A 23,244-nucleotide genomic window follows, 5' to 3' on the forward strand; every position below is an offset into this window, starting at 1 on the left:
CAGTGTACGGGGGCGTGCCCCGTTTCGTTCGTGCGATATCTCTTCCCCCCGCCGTTCTTCGCACGGTACATCGTCTCGTAAGGTTATAACGACGTGAAAATGTCACTCCACCTGATGAAGATTCGAGGTTACACGCTGTGCTGCTTCTCTCGACTTTGATGTCTCGTGAGGTAAATATTTGCGAATTAATTCCTCGCGTAGATTCTTCGTTTTATCGAGTGAGGGAGAGGAAATGTTCGGTTTTCACGAGTTGTTTCTGTACACAGCGCCGTAGAGCCGCAAGTCGGTGCGATGCACGAGATCGCTCGAAAATTCGCGAACGGCTACGCGCGGCAAAAGCACGGCTGACTCACCGGTGAACGACTCCTCTCGAGTGCATGTGCTTGAGCGCGGCGGCCAGCTGTCTGGTGTAGAGCCTCGCCGTGTTCTCGTCCAGCTTACCGCTCGGCTGTTCCTTAATGTGCGTGCACAGGTCACCGCCGGTCGCGAGTTCCGTCACGAGATAGTACACGGATCCGCTCTGCAAGCGGGCGTTAAATTAAACCGTTGTCGATTCGCATCGATAGCGCGAGTCGCCGCGAGACTCGCACCGGCGGAATTCTCCATGATCCCGGGATTTCTGCTCCTCTTGGCCGCGCACGAATATCGTCTTTAATCGGCTCTACGCGATTTTCTCCGCGAAACTCGAATTTCGACGACGCGACTGCGAAACGCGCCTCGTGCCATCCGGACGCATTTTCGAGAGAACACTCTTTGTGGTTGATTCGAATGCTATTTGACACGTCAACAATGCAAACGACTTTTATGTATGACAGCAAAGTCGCGATGGCGATTTTACGCAAACTCGACGCGATTTGAATTTTTACAAGTATGTCGTTGTGTCGTGTGTAACCGCATCGCGCTTTAGTTTCGAGCCAGCTGTTGCGAGCGGGAACAGTTGAAATTTACAGATAACCAGCAGAGGTCAATACAAATGCGAAGCGCCGAGAGAATGGAAAAATGGTTGACGAGGGAAAGAGAGAGAGAGAGAGAGAGGGGGGGGAGAGAGAGGGAGAGAGAGAGAGAGGGAGAAATGACACGACGGAAATTTATCGAATAACACCACCTGCGAAATTTCTCCTCGTCGTTTCGTTCAGCGCGGCTCGCTGCGCCGAAGCGTAGCCGTGTGCGTTGTCGACTCGCTCTCGGCCCTTTGCAAATGGAGCAACAAGCGACGGAGCGGCGCGAGAGCTCTCAGTGGGACCGGTCGCGCGCGAAATTGATCGCGTGCATTTAAAATGCACCGCCGCGGCGCGGCGGCGCATCGTAATTATCGAGAAAGCGTTTCCCGAATTTTGTACGCACGCGCGCGCCGCACTCGCGAGACTGTGAGTACGGCGGCGCGGCGGACAGAGCTCGCCGATTAAGCGATTACCTTAATGCAACGATATGCATGCGGTGACGTCGGACGGGCGCACGCGGGCGCGCGTGACCGACGAATTACGGTCGCAGCGATTGCTGCCGGCCGATGGCGAGTCGGTGTTCCCCGGGCGCCGATGATTATTTAATTCTTCGTGGCTGGACACATTGGCGCGGTGCGGCCGCTTTAATTATGAATCGCGCGGCTCACGAGAGCCGGATAAATATCGCCGGCGCTTGCGAAATATCGCATGCGGAGCGAAGTCGCTGGAATGTCGAGCGACGGCGGAATCGGAGATTTTTTACTTATTCTCTCTCTCTTTCTCTCTCTCTCTCTCTCTCTCTCTCTCTCTCTCGGTTAGCTATTCTATTTAATCGCTCGATTATCACCATCGTTTAGTACTTTAATTGATCTCTCTAAATTTCTTCGAATGAGATTCGTACTCGAAAAGTGAAGTGACCAGTCCGAATCCAGGTGGCTTTTCACTTATAAATTTGTTTAAGATGAATTCCTCATCCGGAAGAGCGAATCCTCTGTCGAGCGAATATTTTATAAACTCGAAATTGCGAAGCGAATTTGATACGCTTCACCGTTGTGGAAACATACCCACTCTAATCGATTGACAAATTTGCTCATGTGGAGTAGGAGGAATGCCTGCCAGAGTTTGAGTGAAGTCACTTTCCGCGCGACTTGCGAGCGAGATTCCATTGCAAGAAGTTTCGAGAGATTCGGAACATCGTTCGTCATCCGTCATCCGTCCAATCAAGCGTCTTATTCAGAGAGGGAGAGAAAGAAAAAAAGAGAGAGAGAGAGAGAGAGAGAGAGAGAGAGAAAAGTGACAATTTAACGAAAGCAAAGTACCAAACACATTTCACAGTGCGCCAGTACTCGGAAGATGAGTAAATAATATTAGGTTGGTGCAAAAATAATTGCGGTTCTTATCATTTTTGATTTGGCGCCGACTTTTCTAGTTATCGTTATCTTTTCCAGAATTCTATTTTGTAGGAATAAACAAACTTGTTCCCCCTTAGGAAAAATGTGCGCGGACCAATGGTCTTTATCTTGATTAAAATGAATATAATTTTTAACCGATACATGCGTCTTTATATACTCGACCGCAATTAATAAAAACCGCAATTATTTTTACACCAATCTAATATATCATTTCGTTCGACATACGTTTCTCACGACAACGTTCGTTCCGCTCGGAATCGACGGGCATCGCTGGCCCGGGGAATTTGGCCAATAGAAATTGAACTTCCGGGGATTTTCCGTGTCGTTTTCTCACGGAGTCAATTCGCGCGAAAGAGAGAAGGAGAGACGTGCGGCTGTGTATCTCGCTTGGCAAGGCTCGCCAGTGTTTTCGTTGGCGACGGATTCGTTGAAACTCCTGCCAAGCTTGCCAAGCGAATCAACCGGCCGTTCCCTGGCGGGCTGTGAGATACGCCATTTCGATATATCAGCGGGCGTGTATGGCTTAAATAGGAACGCGAATTCGCTGTATGTAAACGACGAAAGAAACGAAAGAGGTAGGCAGGCAGGCAGGAGAGAGAGGTCGGAGTCGGAAGATGGGAAGAGAACCGAGCGAGAGACGCTTTTCCGAACGAAACAAGAAACGTACATATATGTAGACATGCACGCGCGTTCTTTCGGCGGCAGCTTGTGCCAAGGAGGTGCGTATCGCTTATACGGGATATCCCATTTCGCAGAGGGCAGAGTCGTGGAAGCGATCTTTTCCTCTTTAACGCAAATTTCACGCACGTACGAGCGCGCGTCCCCGAAATGCTGCGCGATCACGGAATCCTTGAACGATATTTCCATCGGCCGCGCACCAACTGTCCGCTCGTCCATTCTCCGACGAGGTGTCCCGCGGATCGTTCGGCCGTTACACAGTTGTTCGCAAGTCCCGTAGCCAAGGAAAGTTCGCCCGTCGCGTGAATTCTTAACGCGCGCGTTTCCACCGAACACATTCGACCGCTCGCTTCTCGGATCGCTCGTTTCGTTCATCGCGGGACGAGCGTCACAGACGGCGAATCCCCCCGTGGAATTATTTAAGCGAAATGTCCCGTCGAGGCCGAGCCGCGTGCCGTGAGCTGAGCCCGTAGTAATAAGCTACTAGAATGCGACTCGTTGACGCGTTTATTTTTATTGCGATTTCGTCCCCCCGCCGAAGCGGAGGGACGTCGGACGTCGTAACGGGCAAATCCTGCGCGGATCATCGGCTCGTAACATCGGCACCGACATAAAATCGCGCGAGCAACGCGTTTATTGCCGCCGTAGGCCCACGATAATGACCTTAATTGGCGCTTAAAGCGGCTCTCCCGCGATATCCCGAGCATGAGTAACGCGCGCCGATGGCCGACATGCTTCTTCGTAAAATTCGACGGCCACGCGTACGCATTTTTTTTATCGCGTATATAGGGGTATTGAGCATCACTGTACGATTTCGGCGCGTCTCGGGCTTACAGAAATAAATCATCAAACCAGAACGACTCTCTCTCTCTCTCTCTCTCTCTCTCTCTCTCTCTCGATTAACGCGAGCGTGACAAACGATAACGTGCAATTAACGTCCGTTTGCCCGCTGTTGTAAAATCGCCCGTCGGTGGAAGCGGAAGACAACGATTTTGAGTCGCCGCTCCGTATCACAATGAAGCAAACAATCTGGCGGCTAGGCATGGAAAAAAACCTCTCGATAACTCGTAAACGTCACGGTTCTGTCTAAAACGCTGGATATTGGAAGGCGCGCATTTATCACGGCGGCGCGCACTCGCCGTGGCTTTACGAGGTGAAACAGAAACAAGCGGTAAAAAGCGCTGTATCCCCGCTGCGAGGTATCGACGATCCGTCGCGTGTCCCTCCGTCCTCCGCGAATTTGCAGCGGTGGCTGAGATTTTCTCGTCGGTCAGCCGTCGCACATTTCGCCGAGCGGTTTCGCCGAGAGCCGTCCATAAATTATTCACCCGCCCCCGAAACTGCGAAAACTTGCAGCGGCGCGTTTGACTGTCAGCGGCATCAAAACCAGAGTATTAATAATTGATACAAGGCAGAGGGAGAGAAAGAGGGGCCATTTGCATAGTCGATTAGCCGGACGGCGTCGTCGATAGCGCGTTTATCGTCGTCGTTCGGAACCCGGGGTGCCTATCGCCGCGCGCAGACACGTCATCGGCAGGCGTGCGCGAGCCCGCGTATAGAGAGAGAGAGAGAGAGATAGAGAGAGAGAGAGAGAGAGAGAGAGTGAGCTTTCTCCCCGCCTGGCAGGAGGAGTATACTTTACGATTTGCATACGAGGCGCAGATGCTACGAAGAATCCAGAATCGGCAGTCGAAATCGTGCGATACGACGGTGACGACGACGACGACGACGACGATGATGATGCCGGAGCACCCTAGACGCGCGCTCGGCTCGCGCCCGCGTCCCGTCGTAAAGATTACGACGTGGAAATGAGATATAAGGCGACGTCATATATAGGCAATTTAGTGACGGCAAGAAAGGCGGAGTCCTCGTCCCGATATTATCATATTTGCCGTCAGGTGCGAGCATTCTCATCGCCGATAGCTCTTCCCCCTCGACGGATAGCTTAAATAAAACAAGACGCGCTCCTCTATTCGCGTTTCATAAGCGCGAGGAAGGTAATACCGTCCGCGCGGACTGTAAAATCATTCCCGTCGACGGAGAGGACGGTGCGTGGGGTGGGGGGGAGGGGAGGAACGACTCGAACGGTGTAACTCGGGGAGAGTCGTTTGTCCATTTATGAAAACTGGCTGTATGAAAACGATCGCTCCCTCCGGCGGAGATGCTCGCAGACCCCCGAGGTGTTGCTTGAGCAGTATATTTGTCGCGTATTATTATCGCGTCAGGAGGTATAATAATGTATGTAATTCGACGGACCGGCAGAACCGGACAATGGGAACGACTACGACGACGATTTGCGCATCGCGATATTTTACTCTCGCGTAGTTTCCGAAGAGAACCGGCCCATCCTGTCGCTCAGTTCAGAGCCCGATGATTTTCGTGACTCGAAATTCTATTCGAAAAATTGGCATACATGTCTCTCTTCCCCTCCCCGCTCTCTCCCTCTCTCTCTCTCTCTCTCTCTCTCTCTCACCCCGGTCAGCCAGTCAGCCAGCCAGCCAGCCAGCCAGCCAGCCAGCCAGCCAGCCAGCCAGCCAACTATCGAGCTCCGGCTGTTCGTTCATTCCGCGCTGGATATTTCGCGGTGGTCTCCGAAATTCCGAAATTCTCGAATCGCACGCGGGGGATCCGGCGGACCGCGCGTTCCCGTCATATTTTCCTACGTACTTTATCTTTCCCGGCGCGTATACACCCCGGCCGGAGCCGGGGCCGAACGAGCGAGCGAGCGGCCGGGTGCGTTCCGCCTCGTAACTCGATCGTGACGAGCGCGAGCGCGCGGACTAACAAAATTTTCAGAATAAACGAGGTGCGCGATGCTGCGCCGGCGAGCCTCTGATATCGACGTCCCACACATGAATTCAATTACGTCGTACAAGCATACGAGAGTCCTCTCCCCGGCTTTTTTCCTCCCTCCCTCTCGCCCGTTCCCCCGTACGTACGTACGTTCGTTCGTTCGTTCGTTCGTTCGTTCGTTCGTTGGTTCGTTCGTTGGTTCGCCCGTGTCTGTGTGTGTGCGTGGTGTGTTACGCACGTGCACGTGCACTCGCGTGTCCGCGTGTTGGGTCAACGTTCGCGGTCGTACAGCCAGGTCACGTACTACTACGACGCAGCGCATTAATGGTGCCGGTCCAGGCCTCCTCCTCCTCCTCCTCCTCCTCCTCCTCCTCCGTGCACATCGTCGGCGGCTCAGCCGTGGAAAGGATTGCAACTCGAACAAATAATTTCCGAGTTTGCACTCGACGATTGGACACGGTATCATTTCGGCGGGGCGAGATCGATTCCCGACGCTCGCGCGCGGAAACCGTCGCACTCGAGATTGCGATTCCGAGAGCAACGTTGCTACATCGCTCTCGTTGTTTATGTTTATGACGTCGCTGAAACAGCCGAGCAGAGAAAGGAGACGTGAAATTATAGCAATCTTTCGTTTGGTCCCTCTTCCTCTTCTACTCAGCGACTAAGCGAAGTTAAAGGGGTGAAGAAAGGCTCGTCTACTTTGACGCCGGCGCGCAGAGCCGGCTGGGTATACGGTCGGTTCATAAATTCAGCTAAATGGCGTGTTTAATTAAATCCAGAAAGATGGATCATCTCTCTCTCTCTCTCTCTCTCTCTCTCTCTCTCTCTCGGGTGGCGTTAACGGACTGCGGCGCTCCGCGCCGCCGAAATTTCGGGACATTCGCGATTTGTCACGGAGTTCTGACGAATGTCATGTACCGGATGAGAGTGGCGTGACCGAAAAGCAACACTGAATCTACGACGGGGATAGTGGCTGTCAGTAGAAGAGGGATGCGCGAGACGAAATAACGTAGTTCCCTCTCGCCGGGTGAATGAATAGATCGCTCGCGCGCACAAAAGCACGCGGGGTTGAATGCCTGAGTCCGATCGAGCGATACCAAGTCGTCTCGGTTATTAAGAGCTCGATTAAACTCCCGACGCGGTCAATTAGCGCAAAGAGACCCCGATCGATCGTCCGTATTCACGAAAGCGCCTGCCGCACCCCGAAACACTCTCTCTCTCGCTCTCACGACTCACCCGGATAGTTTCGTAGAGCCTCACGATGCTCGGGTGCTGCAGCATCGACAGCACCTTCGCCTCCCTCGTCAGGTTCTTCATCACGTAGTCCTTGCCTTGCGCGACATCTATTATCTTAACCGCCACCTGAAACAAGAAGCGAGAGGGTACACGTGATTAATTAAACGCGCGTACTTGGACTCTACAGTCTTGCGGAAAAGAGAAGCTCACTCTTGGAGCTCAAGAGAACACTCTTGGCATCTGAATTGCTGCATGACCTTGTTGCCCGAGGGCTTTTAGACGCAGAACGAATTCGAGGACTAATTAATGCTTCTTGGCTCGCGTCGTCGCGACGGACCGACCATTGTGACAGCTTTACATCGCGAAAGCCGGGACCATCAGAGTGCCGCTATTTTACCGTATTTCACCGTCGCGACAGTCGCGACACTCGCGCGACGTGCGCTTTGAAATTGAAATCCCAGGCTCGATACGCGTTGCGTGGACATCGGCGTGGAGCGCCGTTCAAATATCCCTGCGATAGATAGCTTCTTCATAAAATTAAGACGTAGCCGGTTTAGCAGGTGAATAAATAATACCCGGCATACGGCGGCGGCGGCGGCGAGAAAAAGTCCCTCTGCTCTGAAAAATACCTCTGCTTGAATAAACGTTTTATTCGCGCGCGGCTCCTCCTCCACCACCACACTTTCTGCCGCTAGGCCGAGGTGGATTCCTTCCCGAGCGAAAAACGCGCGAGTTTATCCTTGGGGCTTTTAGGGATCAATCGCTCCGCATTCTCTCCTCCGAATTGCCAGCACGTCAAACAGCTTCCATATGCCTCCTCGAGGAGGCAACGAGGCCGTTTTCCACGGCGAGGGTGAAGGTGAAGGAACGAGAGCAAAAGCCAAGGGGCGGCGCAGGGTGAGGGGGAGGGGGGAGGGATGAGTATCGCAGGAAGGAAAGAGATGCCTTGGGACTGGAATATGCTAAGACAGCCACGCGCTCGCGCGGCAGTGCGTAGGGAGTGCGCCTTCACGGTCCCCTGTCCCTTTGATGTGCCGTAAAGGGCCGTAGGCGGTAATTCGCGCGAACCTAAGCGATTGAAATGGTGGACTTTGTCGCGGCCCCTCGCATCGAGCGGTCCGATCGAGGGAGGTGGGGCGGGGGGGGGGGGACTGTAGCTCCGAATTACATCAACTTGTACGCGCGAAGGGACGCGCGTGTGCCGAGTGCAAATTAACTCACGAAAACTTGTACCGCCACCACCGGTGCGGCGCGGCGCGGCGCGGCGGGGGTTTTACTAGTAGGCGCCGTGTCGCCGTCGTGTTCGCGAGTTGGCGAGAGAGAAAACGCAGGTGGGACACGAAGGCGTGTATCATCCACCCCTTCGAATTGTCGAACACGAAGAATTATGCTGTTTTCGCATTAGGGTGGCATAAAGCACCGCGATGCACTTTACCGCCATTAGTAATTTCCCCGCTTAATTAATATCCAAACTCGTGTCTCTATCCTTCCTTTCCACCACCCGCTCTCTCTCTCTCTCTCTCTCTCTCTCTCTCTCTCTCTCTCTCTCTCTCTCTCTCTTTCAAGCTGGAGAGAAACCGCTACGGGGGAACTTTCCGCCGAAGGTCTGTGTTCCCGAGGGCGTCGAAACGCGCGTCCTCTAGTTTCCAGGTTGCCCAGCAGCGACGGATCGCATATCATTAGCGGCGTCGGAGGCGCCGGTGTTCTTTGATGTTCATGCTTTCCGTGGTGTGCTAGAGAGAGAGAGAGAGAGAGAGAGAGAGAGAGAGAGAGAGAGAGAGAGAGAGAGAGAGAGAGAGAGAGCGAGACGCGAACACACAGGGACGAGATCGAGTGCAGAGAACGGAAGGGAGGAGTAGAGGAAGAGGAGCGCCTGTTCCGGAACCATTCGCGACGTATGAAGCATAAGAGAGAGGGAGAGGGAGTGAGGAGGGGCGAGGAAGGCAGAGGAGAGCAGGCTCTTGCGAGTTGAGTTCAAGGTATGCCTGACAGCCTCCCCAAATGATTTGTGGCGCCCTTCGCCAGATACAAGATACTAATTCTTTGGGCGCTGTCAGTCGACCAGCTACCGCTCGCCACTGTCGACTCCGCTCCCTTTTGCTCTCTTCCCTACCCCACCCCTCACAGTCTCTCTCTCTCTCCTCGAGCTTCTCTCTTGTCTTATCTCCGCTTGCATTATGTTACAACTCAGTCAACTGACGCGCCGCTCTTCGTCTCTCGTCGTTCCACATTATGATCGTCACTTCTTCCTCTTTAAGCGCTGCAGCCCGAGGTATCGATCTTGGCAAGTCGAGGATAATGCGCGATAATGCATCAAAATTGTACGCAGGAGCGCACTTGCAGGATGCGCTCGCGCGGCTGGCGAGACGCGGATAGCAATTACGAATTTTATAGGTACAAGCATACCTCCCCCCCCCCCCCCGCCCCGTACGCGCTCTTTCCCTCCTCTTCGTCTCCCGGATCTCCTCTCTTTCCTTTCTGCCTTTTTGTCGACTTATCTCTCGGTTTACATTCTGTTACAGCTCCGTCGGACCTCCGCTGCTCCGCTCTTCGCCCGCCCGACCGTTGCGGCACAGTGATTCCCCGGGAGTTGCTGATAATCGGAGAAGCGTCGACATAGTACACATGTCGACATGTAAGTTGCATCTACGAACTTTCTTAGGTACCACTACTCCGATTCGATCTCCTTCCGCGCGCGTCTCCGTGACCCTTTTCTCTCGTGTTCCTCTTTATCTCCGTGTTCGTATTATGTTACAACTTAGCCGGCTGACGCATCGCTTTTCATCTCATCGTTCTACGTTCTGATCTCACCGCTCGTCGTTGTAAAGTTTCTAAGACCGCGTCGAGACATGACGGATCGACCAGGTCGAATCGAAGGTAAGCTAATATCGATGGCGGATACATCTTTAAGGTCTTCTTCTCGGCCGCAGGGGAGTACACAAGTCTCGTTTCTGATAAATTCTCCACGTTGCAATTACACGAGTCTTGCTACTCGGATGGAATTGAAATGAAAAATTTCACGCGCGGTAAATAAGGAATAGCTCGCGAGAGGGAAGCTCTCCGATCAGACGAGACGAAGTACAAACAAATCCGGCCAAAATTCCCCTGGATGGCGCGCGAACGGTCCGGATTTCGTCGGCGAAAATCGCGAGGAAACTCCCCGGATATCGCGGAATCCCCGACTCGCGGTGTGTGTCGATTAGCGCTACGCGAGAGATCTTCTTTGAAACGCCGCGGTTGAAACCGCGGCTCGAGAGAGGCCGCGAAGGGGGACGCGAATAAAGTAGCTCTATTTGCGAGGGGTGGGCGGCACGGCCGGGGAAAGCAGTCGCGCCGTAATAATGTTTGCGAAAGCCACATTAAGGTATCCATTTTAGAGATCGCTTACGAATGTTTCTGCGTGGGTCGAGACATACGAGCGAGGGCCGCGGTTGTAGCCGACGCGCGCAGCCCGACCTGTCAAGGTCTCCTGCGGAGGATACAGGCGCGCCAACACACTCGCGACTTACGCACGTACGAACATACGTTCATACGCGAGGTTCTGTTCCTGCCAGAGTCCTGTAAGCCATGGACGCGGCCGTGGAACGCGAGATTGTCGTTACGAGCCACACGTTATACGGCCAACCGCGCGCGCGATGCTCGGCTCCCCTCGAGATCGCAATCGAACGAAGCGGCTCGACAGCCGGCGCTTGGAAAAGTCCCGTGCTTCTTCAGCTTTAGATAAATCGGAGGTTCTCGCGAGAGCACGGATAAAAAACATGAGAAAAGTCCTCGCGTTACAGCGAGACCATTCGCGCGCGCGTCTTCGCCGACTAGGTTAGGTTAGGTTAGGTTAGGTTAGGTTAAGTCTGGGCTCTCAGTAGCACCGCTGTGAGAGCCTCGTCTATCAGCGCGATGAGTGCTGATGCAGCGTGAGTGAAACGTTAACACGAGACGTGGTCGAGGTATCCACAAACTGCACACGACTCCGTTGCGAAGTAATCAAATGCCTGCGACTTTCCCGCATAACCCGGCCAAAACGCGGCCCGCGAGTGTTAGTACGGCGTGTTGTTGGTTAGTTCGATTCGCAGCGATCGGGAACGAGTCTATGCCAGCGGACTGCGCGTCCCCTTAGCAGCCTCAGCCTCAGCCGGAGCGTTCGACGAGCGATAATAGGTGGATATAGTTTGCAGCGGAAGAACGCACGGGCAAAATCGCGCGGAGGAATTACCGCCGCGAGCGAGCGGGAGAGTGGAGTGGAGACGTGACCGCGCCGGGTGGGTGTCGTCCGGCCGTTATCATAAACGAGCTGCCAATCTAGCTGAGAGTCCGTCGCGGCCGCCGGCCGCTATATATCGGCGGTAGCGCAGCCGCCGGCTGCTCTTATAACTCTCGCGCAATTGGAGGGCCGTAATTCGAAGCGAATAATTGACCGAATGGCGCGGCCGGTGGCGGCGTTTCAGAGGTTTACGGCCAGTGGCACGACCTCAATTTCGCTCCGGCAATCTCTGCCCGCCCCGCCGAAAAGCCCATGACCGCGCGCGCGCGCGCGAGAGGGCTCTCCCGACACGCTCTCCGCGTCATTCTGGCCCAAATCCAAGGCATCGATCGCCGACCGCGAACGGTCGGCGATCAACGGACGTGCGGCCCGTCGTTAATGCGAGGTCCGATGAACGGCTCTCGTGGCGACTCGCAGAAAATTAGCCGCGTTAGCGCGCCCGTCTGGATCTCCTCTATATTCCGGGCGTGTTGCGAACCTTAGGAACGCCCTTTGAATTCCAACTTCCATCCTCGAGTAGCGTTTCTCCGGCGGTTGAGAGGCGTACTTGGCGCTCGATTGTATCCAAAGTGAGGCCCCGAATCTTCGCGAGAGTTCGCGTCTTCGAGAGGACACTTGATCGCCGACGGTAAGATTGAAAATCGAGAAACGGACGCGGTGCTCTGCTTTTCTCCTTTTCTTTCGCGGTACACTTACATTTGTGTGAAGAAAGAGAATGAAAGAGTTGTGTTTGCTAGCAAGTGCTTCAGATGTTATCACATCCTATCAGTCGAATGGTAGTTATCGCGCGAGGAGAGACCAGATGTCGGCCAACGGTACACGGAACCGTTCAGTTTCGGGAGGTTCACAGGTCGATCGGCTCGACTAGAGAGCGCGCGGTCTCAGTCTCGCGAGCTGACATACGCTTTTTAATCCGCGCGCGTACACGAGCAGCCGGGTGTTAATCTAATCGGGATAGATCGAAGCCGTCCATTTCCATTGGGCGCGCACGTGTACGTTTAATATCCGGCCATTCGGCTGTTAAACTGCGGGGCTCACGAGCTCGCGTCGAAACGGGGCTCCGAAATTAAAAACCCGTTCGCATGCTGCGACGGCTTCGAAAAGCTCCATCCGGGCGTGTTGCATCTACCTACCCACCTACCTACCTACCTACCTACCTACCTACCTACCTACCTACCTACCTACGTCCCGGACCTACGAGTTCTCTTCTCGCGGCGACTCGGGGGAGGCGGAGGAAGCTGAATCGCTATTAGCCGCACCCGGGGATTCCCCGTTACGCTCCGTCGGTTCCACCTGCCTTAGAGCAAGCGCAAAAAATACAGAGAGTGCGTCCTGGACAAAAAGGCCAGGAAAGAGAGAGAGAGAGAGAGAGAGAGAGGGAGAGAACGCAAGAGAGAAGGAAGAAATACCAGGGCGCCTACCACCGCGTCCCATCCGTCGTTCTTCCCCCTCCCCCCTCGCTTGCGCTCGAGTGAACCTGGCGAGTGCCTCCGCAACGGGTGGCATTGTGCATCCCGACGAAACGTCGAGCAGATAATCACCCCGGGGTTGGAATCGCGGACGACTGTATTTTCAAGACGCGACCATTCAGTAGGAGCGAGAGAGAGAGAGAGAGAGAGAGAAAGAGAGGCGTGTGTGTGTGTGTGTGTGTGTGTGTGTGATCTTTTTCACCGGCACGGTGCGACTCGCTTGTCCATGTCGGGGTCGCCCCGAGTGTAAACAGGGTCGACTGTAATCCCGCGCTCCGGTTTCGCGCCGCCCCGCGAGTACGCCGTAACACGTCGGCGTGTAATTTCTGCTCTATCGCTTCGTCAACATGAGAGACGGATTAATCGCGAGGGAGCGCGGGAGAATCGTCGAGTCGAGTTGAGTCGAGTCGATTCCGCGCATCGGGCAGTTCTGCCAATGTCAAACTAACCTTCCCTCTACCGTCGACGCGCGATGTGCATTCAATTCGCAATTCGCTCGTTCACGAGTGACCGCGGATCGTCGAGCACCGTCGAGAGCCCGTGTTTTCGTGTAAGATCCCGCGTCTTTATCCGCGCAGCACGGCGGTTTTGGCGTTTTTTTAACGCGGTTTTAAAAACCCGCCGGGGTCTTCTGTTTCTCGCCGGAGGTTTAAGGGCGAGAACCGGCGAAGCTGGGAGTGGGGGGGGGGGAGAGGGGCGGCGGAGAATCCCTGCAGATATTTGATTACGCGGCGGATTGTAAATTTACGAATTCACACAGTGCGCGCCGGCCGGAGAAGTGTGCGAGTCGCGCGGCGAGAAAGCGTGCGAGAGAGGACGAAGAAGAGAGGAGCGCTGCAGGAGCAGGGAGGGGGACAGAGGGTGCGGGGGAGAGGAGAGCAAGAGGAGGTAGAAGAAGGTGAATATAAAGAAGCAAAGTGGTTCCGACCGGTAAGAGGGCATCGGCACGACGGTTAAATTCATTAGGCCGACATCGCAATGGCGGCGCGGACGACGATTCTGCACGGAATATCAATGAATTCGTGGGCACGGCGGATTCTCTCGTGCGCTCTCTCTCGGGCCGACGAGAGCGCGCGACACATACGGTGTATTTAGGGTCCGAACGGCCGGCGCGCATAAATCGAGAGATGCCCGATAAAACGGCCGAAAAAATACGAGTTGCACCCGGAATAAATAACGCACGGGGGATGCCGCGGTCAAACATGGGGGGTTATGAATTACTGCTTATAAAAAGACGCGCCGCGGGGCGACCGAGGAGAGAAGATCGGCAGGCCTGGCGGAGGAGCGACAGGAGGACGGCAGGGAGGGCGGGGGAGGGTGGAGGCGAAGAAGGAAAAGCGTCTAAGATATACGCGAGGGGGGAGCCCCGGGAGTATAAGGAGCACCCATCCCTCCGGATTTTCGGGAACGAAATTCACTCGTCGGAGACGCCAATCGAGGCGGAAATTTACTTTCCCTCCCTCGACGGCGTCCACCTCCGTCCGGGTTTCTCTCAGCGTCCTGCTCCCGGCAGTCGACCCACTTTCCGGCACGCACTTGCGCCTGTGTGCCCGTGGCACCCTCGCACACAGGCGCGCGGTGCTGAACCCACCGTCGACTATCCCTCCCGTCCTCTTTCTCTCCCTTCCGCCACGCTGACACGCGCGGGGAAAGTACGGAAGGGCACCGGCGAACGATCGCGCTTCTTCCGTTCAGGGCCAACTTCGCGTGGACGTTTTTCAAGGTTGGAAGGCTGCATGTGTCGTGGCGCCTGGAAATTTCTTCGAGTCAAATCCCGCTCGAAGAGCGAGGACAATTCTCACTCGTTTCGAGTGCGATTTTCCTCCGAAGGAATCGCTGGATACTTGTCGTTTAATTATCCTCGCGTACTTGGCTGCGTCGGATTCTTGTGGAGTACGCACCAGCTGCCCGAATATCGCTAAATTGAGTAAAATGTGAATAGAGAGAGAGAGAGAGAGAGAGAGAGAGCTAGTGGGAAAGAGAGAGGGCGGAGAACGGAGGGGAGATACGAGCGCGTCCGCTTCTGAGAATTCTGCTTCAGGTAGCACACGTGAACCCCCCTGTGTTATGGTTCTACGCGGTGTGTATCTTCCAACTCGACTGGGAGGGCTCGAGAAACCGGCCCCGGGTACGGCCCGAGTGTGAACGCCGGATAAATCGGCGGCCGTGAATAGAGCGCTCGTGCACCGTGAAGAATGGTGTCTCCTTTTTGTCGTTTGGGAGGGTGCGCGATTGTCGCGGCCAACGAGACGCATTGTCGCTAACGTCTCTGTTCCTCGAGGACGTAACGAACGGACGTACCCGATGCGCTGTACAAGCGGTAAACAGTGCGCTCGAGGACTAGATCGAGTCCCACGGCGTCGTGAGCGCTCGTTGTCACGAGACAGCGAAGCATCGGGGGCAGGCGGATGTGCGGATACACCGCAAACCCGAGTGTGTTATTTTGACGCGTATAAGCTGAAGCTTCCTTTACGCGTATCTTGTCGTCTGTAAATCACGTCGTTTAAACACGCGTTAAGGGGACTGGAGGGTCAGACTGCCGAAAAATCCTGTTTGTTTTTGATAATATTCTCCGACGAACTGAATAAATGTGTAGGAATGAAAATTTTAGGTATATATTTATACAACACATGAAGAGTAGAAAAATTTTGTTTATTAACAAATATGCTCGTATAAATATACGATATATATAGCTGAAATGTACTCTCCTTTATTTTTTCAAGTTATCGTTTTTGCAATAATATCTCGGCTGTCGGTGGTCCGATCAGAGCGAATTTTAGCTAGAAATCTTGAGGAGGCTTATCATTATCCGTTGAACCACTACAACAACAAAAATCGAACGAAATCAACAAAATGGCAGTTATCATCAGGAAAAAATTCAAATTTTTCAGTTCTTTTACAATAAAAAAAATTAATATCTCGAAATGAAATATTTTGACGGAGTTGTCCATGGTTCACCTGAGAGCCACATGATTACAATTATTATTGCTTTAAAATTTCAAATCGATACGAAGCTCAGTTTTCGGGAAATCGCTGCAAAAAGTTGAACGATAAAATATCGAGAAAAACGCGTTTAAAATTCAAGTGGACATATATCTATGTGAGTATTTGTTTTAAAAACAAAATTCTTCCGCTCTTCATATGTTATATAAACATATATGTAAAATTTTCATTCTTGCACATTTATTCAGTTTGTCACAAAATCATTATCAAAAACAAGCAGGATTTTTCAGTAATTGATCCTCCAGTGCCCTCAAGTGATATCGAAATGCATGAAATGACGTGATTTCAGACGACAAGAAACGCGTGAAGAAAGCTTCAGCTTTCTTCACGCGTGTCAAAATAACACACTCGGGTCTGCAGTGTAGTCGCGGATAAATAATCGCGAAAGCGGCACGGGCTCGTCGACACACGCACGCACGCACACACGCGCACGGTGTGTTCGTCGTCCTCGAAGTCTCATCGATCCTTCGATTTCTCGCAGACGCGCGCACCGGGAAACTTTGGACGCGCCGAGGCGTGCGCGCGATGCACGGAAACGCTGACGCGGCCGAAACATGACCCTAATCTATACCCGAGGTCCGAGGGTTGGCGCATTAGAACGGGGAGTCCGTCTTATTGCCAGAGGCAGCTAGGAAGCATGAACACTTACCAGACACGTTCCAGCGTCGTTCCGCAGCACTCGACTTCGATTTATCAGTGCGGCCCGCCGTAGAAAACTCGAGCTTGGCCGACTGTTGACGCGCGCGAGTCCGCGGCTCTCCGGGAGTGGCTCTCGCGGCTCTCTCTCGGCTCTCTCGCGTTATTCGCGCGCGCCACTCGTATCGGTGAGAGAAGAAAGTTTTCGTCATTTAATTACGTTTCCGCGGTTTCCCACACGTCGAACACGGCGACTCGCAGCGGAAAGAGACGCGCGAGACGACAGCGAGGATGTGACGAGAGAGAGAGAGAGAGAGAGAGAGAGAGAACAGAGTCGAAATCCAGCCTGACATTTGTAGCCCGTCATTTGTGTTCGTCGATCGAGTCGTTCATGTTGAAATCCAACTTTCGACCGGGGAACGCAGAACACGAGACGGGGTTGGCTTTTCCACGTGGTATAGGAAATTAAAAATACTCGCCATGTGGATCCGCGAGGATATTCCACGACGACGACGACGACGAGTCGCACCGATACCGCGAAATACACTTTCGATGAGAATCGGATTTCCCGCCGGGCGCATGGAAGCAACCTAATCCGGTACAACATTTTCCCAGACGGCAAATCTGATTTGCTGTCTTTCCGCCCTTCCTCTCCCCTTCTGCTCTCCCTGGTCGCACCCGCACCGTCGAAAATCCTCTTTCTGGGATATACGCGTGGTGGCCCCTTCGGTTTAGAGAGAGAAAGAGAGAGAGAAAACGAGAGAGAAAAACATCGTTTCTGGCTCTGACGTTTTTTATTCGGAACGCAGATCGACAGGCAGCGACGCAATAAGAAGGCGCGCAGCTGAGTGCGCCACCGTAAAATAGGATGAAACTCGCCGAGACACTGCGCCGGGGCTGGGGGGGGGGGGTAGGGCGGGATATGAGAATTAAACCGGAAACCCCGCGGCTCGCGCGTCAATTTTTCCGATAGCGCGAAATCCGCTTTCGCCGATCCCCCCGTATACGAGATAAGTAGATAAAAACCGGCCAGGTCGCGGCGCGACTCACAAGCGACGTCGGCTCGTATTCGCCGCGGATATCTCTTACCGCTTCGATACCGTTTTCGACGGTATGGGACCACAAGCCCGACAAGCACAGATACGCGATCATCGCGGCGCTGTCGCGATGTACTCGACGTACGAGGCGAAGACGCTGGAAATCGGACAGATACGTCGCGGAAGCAGCGCGTGTCGCTGTGCCGGACGTGCAAAAACCACAAGCATCGTTCTCGACGCGGAAATGTGAAAATACACGTCGCCGCCGGAGAGCGCGCGCGCGCGCGCGCGCGCCGAATGGCATCGATCGCTCGTTCCTCCGCGCTCACGACGCCGAAAAATCATACCGAAACGTGTTTTCCGGCAACAAAAAAGGCCGCTCGCGCCCGCCCGCTCGTTCGCCCCATCGTCCGTCCAATTTTCCTGATCAATTTCCGGGCAATCAGCTAAGTGCCTTCATGCCCGTCGCGCGGATGCACATGCGCCCTACGCGCCATGTTGGTATCGGTATCGACGCATACGCGCCTGTGCGTTTAACACAAACAGAGAGACAGAGAGAGAGAAAGAGAGACGGGGAGGAAGGGAAGGAGAGAGAGAGAGAGAGAGTGAGAGAGAGAGAGAGAGAGAGAGAGAGAGAGAGAGAGAGAGAGAGAGAGAGATAGAGAGAGTGAGAGAGACAGAAAGAAAAAGAGCGCGAGAGAGACAGGCGCGGGCTTTTGCGCGGGCTTGTTTATTTTACCTTTTACCCTCGTTAAGCCTCGGGAAGCCTTTGAAAGGCCGTGAGGGGTCGGACGAGCTCTGTAGGTACTTTGAAAAATGGGGATCAACGCTCAGCCGACACGATAATAACTTCGGGTTGTTGCACCCAAATTTACCTCGCTCGGGTGTACCACGTACGCCGATGTAAATATCGTGAATAGGGAGAGAGAGAGAGAGAGAGAGAGAGAGAGAGAGAGAGAGAGAGAGAGGGAGGAAGAGAAAGAGACACAGAGAGCGAGGGAAAGAGGAAGAGGGAGAGGGAGAGAGAAAGAGAGTTGAGTACCGCATGCGAGAGAGATCGTGGTATCGTGTATCGTGTGTGCGTGTACGTTGTTGCATCACGTATATATACGTATGTGCAAGAAGTGACGGCGAAGCCGCGCGCGATGCTCCCCGTCCGAGATATTCGTCGGTCGAGAAAGTCCGTCGAGATAGAAGTCTCGCGAAATCGACTCGTGAGATGCGAGTCGAGTCGCATTTGGAGCTCCGTCGAGCGAGCGTCCGGCGAGGCACGTTCGCGATTAACGCGAATCGTTTGTTCAATGGCGCTTGTGCGGCATGTGCGGTCGAGAACATCCCCGATTGCAAAGTCGCGCGCGTGTTAACGAGGTGACAAATGGGGAGGAGCGGAGAGTGTCGCAACATAGGGTCACGAATGCAATATATTACGGAAGCGTGGAAATCTACTCTCGATTGTATCGAATTGAATCACCAGAGAGACTCCTCCCACACGTCCCCTCCTCTCTCCCACCCCCTACTGCCCTCCGGCTGCCATCGTTCACGAGGCGGCGGCGAGCGGTTTCCCCGGGCCATCTCGGATACTTAGCACCCCCTTTTGAAATTTGTCGTTTCTCTCGTCGTAACTAAGAAACTTCGGCCGGCGTTCGTTGGGACGGGGACGGCGATTCGTACGAAAAAAAAGAACGCTCCTCGATTAAGTGAAACACGCTGAGTGCTAGATGGAATTAAATCGTCGCAGGGACCGACCCTGCGCGGTTCGCGGGGAAACGGCAAAAACAAGGCGGATTTCTCTCTCTCTCTCTCTCTCTCTCTCTCTCTCGCTCTCTCTCTCTCTCTCTCTCTCTCTCTCTCTCTCTCTCACTTTCTCTTATTCCGTGCGGCGATGAATTAAAACGTAGAAGCTCTAGTTTGATTTATATCGTCGAATCGAGCGGAGCAGCTAATAAAGGCGGAAATATCGGAGTTTCATCGACGTAGGGGACACTCCTTCGAGCGGGAGAGATGTCAGTCAGTCTTACTTTGTAAACGCGCTCGCTAGCGAGTTCCCTAGCGGCGTCACCGTCACCGTGCCGGTGCCGTGTACATATATTTGTCGGATAAATTTATAACGCCGGCGTGCTCGACGAAATCTGACACGTGTCGCTTCGACGATCGCGCGAGACGGACTCGCGTCGTGAATCACGCACGCGGAAAATAATGCACGTGTTTTCCCATGAGTCGTCGTCGACTCGCCGCCATCGCCGTCACTTGAACGCGCCAATTTAGGCCTCACCGGACGGGGGACGTGCGGCAGCGGCAGCGGCCGATGTGTGTCGGGATGAAATTTTTCTCTTTTAATTCATGCTACCTCGTCGTCATTTCCGTCACGTAGTCCCCACATACCTAATGGTCCGAATTTTCCGTGACATCGTAGATTACGGGAGAAGGGTGACTTTTATTACGAGACATGGACGCGCGCGCGCGCGCGTAACGAAACCGGCCGACCACTTGACTATTCCGCTCACGGATCGCCCTTGATATTATCAAATCCCGGTACTCGCAGGAGCGGCCAAAGGGTGGCTGCTGGAGCGGCCAGGGAGGGAATGGGGGGGCGGGTGGGCCTGCGCGAGCGTGGGGTGTGGTAAATTAATCCGGGAGTTTTAATTTTAACAGACGCCGTTCTCGCGCTCGCTACACTTTCCCCAGCGAGAGCGGTTTGTTATTTTAGATGGTCGCCTAGGCCGCGCTCGCGGTTTTACAACCTACGAGAGGAGCCAGTCCGACGCGTGGAATGCTTCCTACAAAATGTTGTCGGTACACGCGCGCACGCGCACACACAAACACACGTGTGCTGCGATTACGACTTGCGTAACCGGCGAAAGTTCGCGCGGTATCTCGTGGACGCGAAGTATCAACCGAGTTCCGCCGAATCGCCGCGCATCGTTGTCGCTGGATCAAAGCACAACCGCGACGAAGCTCTGAATCGTGAGAAACTGAGACACTCCCTCTCCCTCTTTATACATGGAGAGAAAAATGCTCGGTTGAGCGAAACAATTTCTGCTGCTGAAGTATGAACGATTCGGAAAGTATTATTAAGTTTTCCGGTTAACTCGAACTGAGAGAGAATTTCGGTAGCCTCAATTAAAATTTTCGAATCGTCAAAATTTCATCGGAATACTGTGCTTCGCTTCCAGCTAAACATTTTTCTCCGTGCAGAGCAAATGTTTTTCCACTCGAAGGTTCTTACGGAAAAAAAGTCGACACGCTTCAAGTCTGAAATTGCCAGAAATTAATCTCAATTAAGACCAGTTTGTCTGTCGAGCCAAAGCGAGAGAGACTCTTACGTCCGACGTCTGCGATTGCGCCCCGAATTTCTTCGGAGTGAAATTTCCCTGCCCCGAGAAATGCGGCGGAGAGTCCAATGGAATTGACTTCGAATCGGGCGAGCGAGAGTGTACGCCGTTAAAATTACGATCGCCCAGAGATACGCTCGACTTCGAATGGCTCGCCGTCGCGCGTGCTCATTCCGGCTGATTGAGATTTGCGACTTCGCGATACTTGGGCCGTGCCTGGCCGCAATTAGTATTCCGAGGCGTCCGTCGTCGAAGCTTCTGCTGCTATTTCGTGCGAGCCGTGGAAGGCCACGAGATAGGCAATCGTAACTGTGATCCGCGGGACGCGAGATACAGCGCGGTTGAGACAAGATCGAGATCGACGTGGCTCCCACGAACGAGGGAGAGAAAGACGAGAGAAGGCACGGCAGGAGGGCAGGTGGGGACGAGGGCGACGAAAAGGACCTCGGGTTTAGGAATACAGTTGGGCGCGGACGTGACGGCGATCGGGAGATATCGCGGGGACCGTTTTTCTCCGGGCGGCGGCTCTCTCGCCAGTTGGAACGACGTCGGCTGGAATCGAATGTATGGACGGAGGTTATTAGGACAAACGTGATAACGGCGCGTTTCACGTCCTCGCGTATATGCAAAGGCCGTGCGCGCGCGCGCCAACCAAGTCGATACAACGCCCCGCCGGGGGGCAAGGCGAGGGGGGGGGGGCGAAGAGCCGGGCAGGGAGGAAGAACAACCCTCGTGCACGGAATATCGCGATACGCGTATTTCTGGAAAGGAGAGAATCGATCGACGAATCGGCCGACACGCAGCCTGACCGCGGGGATACCCACAGGGCCGCCGCCGGCTTCGCTCATCGGCGAAGTACATGTATCGTCGCGGTGCGACAGAGACGCGCTTCGGTGAAGCCTCCACGTGAATCTTGTTCATCTCGGTCGGCAGGACTTTGTTCGTACAGTTCATTTCTCGTACTTTCTCGTCTATTTTTCCCGCGACGTGCGAAAGTTACATCCCTAAGACAGCCGATTAGCAGGCGGCGCGGAAGTTGGTGAGACGCGATTACCAAGATCCGCGATGAAACGGCCGAAATGCGGAGGGTAGATTCGCGCGCTCGGACTGCGAATAGGAGTAAAAGTCGGGGGAAGATTCATTCCGCGGCCGGTGGTCGACGAGTAGTTGTTCATCCCCGAGCCGGCGAGGAGGATACAGAAGACCGGCCCTGGTCGTATCCTTCGTGTGCTCTTAACGGACGTTAAAATCTCGTTAATGGTTTCGCTTCGTACGCTCGCGTTGCTCGGCCTGCGGAACTCTCCGAAAAAGAGAGAAACAAAGAGAGAGAGAGAGAGAGAGAGAGAGAGAGAGAGGCCGATCCTTTCCCTAATTGAAGAAAAACGCGAGATCGGGCGAGATCGAGCCGTCGGAGTGTATACGCGACGTCGTCGTAAGTTTGCCCGGCCGGTAAGAATTCGTAATCGCCGTTCGCGTCGAGGAAGAAATAGTGAGACAGGACGACACGGGAGGCGAATCAGGCGAGGGAAACACGCGTGGAGGTAGAATGAACGTGAGCAGGCTTTCTCTCTCTCTCTCTCTCTCTCTCTCTCTCTCTCTCTCTCTCTCTCTCTCTCTCTCTAGATATATATTTCTATATCTCATATTTTAAATATCTGGAGGAAAATGGCTTTTTTTTTCTTAAAGCACCCGGGCGCAATTCGAGCGAGCGGCGAAGCGCACCATGCATTATTCATCGCGGCAAGCGTTTATTTCCATTTATAATGAGAATTTCTCGCCGCTGATCTTTATTTTCGTTCTTTACGGCGACGGCGGGCGGGCATTCCGCGAGAACGCTCCTCGGGAAATATTGAAGCAGCAACTTACGTATCAGCGCGGTAACTCGCGGAGTTAAATCGCGATGTGCTTCGCGAGTCTCCGCTCCTGAAAAGCTTCCCCTTTAGCGCCCGTATAAAAACATCTCACGCCTGCAAGTATGAGGGTGAACGACGCTTTTACGAGAGATATTCGTTAGCGGTGGCGGCGGCGGCGGCGGCGGCGGTGACGGTGGCCGGGTTCTCTACACGGGTGGTCTATAAATCCACCGTTATCCGCCGACATCCACAGCCGTGCATTTGCGTTCGCGGAGACAGAGTTTCGCGACCGCAGACGCGTTTAATGAAGATAATCTGGCGGTGGGTAATGCGAAATTATGCACACCGAGTGTCCTTCGCGCGCGTCGTGGGCTTCGAGCCTTTCGCAGCGCTAAAGTTTAGATTGCTCGATCCATTATTCCGTCCGATCAAGTCACTTCACTCCGTCCGTCTGGCACGCGAGTCCGCGGGCGGTTCGTAAAATATCGCCGCTGAGAAAACAATACGACGGACATGGCTGCGCAAGATCCACACTTGTCTTTCTTCCTTTCAATCCCACCCACCTCTCCCCGAGTAATAATTACGGTTAATGTCAG

General features: G+C 53.9%; 1 protein-coding gene across 1 annotated transcript in view; it reads left to right on the top strand.

Annotated features, from left to right (window-relative positions):
• Positions 1 to 9,582: 9,582 nt before the first annotated feature.
• The window catches only part of LOC112590031 (uncharacterized), a 163,128-nt gene continuing 149,466 nt past the window's right edge, over positions 9,583 to 23,244 (top strand). The window contains exon 1 of the mRNA XM_025305471.1: positions 9,583 to 9,695. The gene's annotated coding sequence lies outside the window, so the exon portion shown is untranslated. The remainder of the gene's footprint in view (positions 9,696 to 23,244) is intronic.

This window comes from Harpegnathos saltator, unplaced genomic scaffold (genome assembly GCF_003227715.2).
Source record: "Harpegnathos saltator strain DR-91 unplaced genomic scaffold, Hsal_v8.6 scaffold698, whole genome shotgun sequence".
Taxonomy (NCBI): Eukaryota; Metazoa; Arthropoda; class Insecta; order Hymenoptera; family Formicidae; genus Harpegnathos; species Harpegnathos saltator.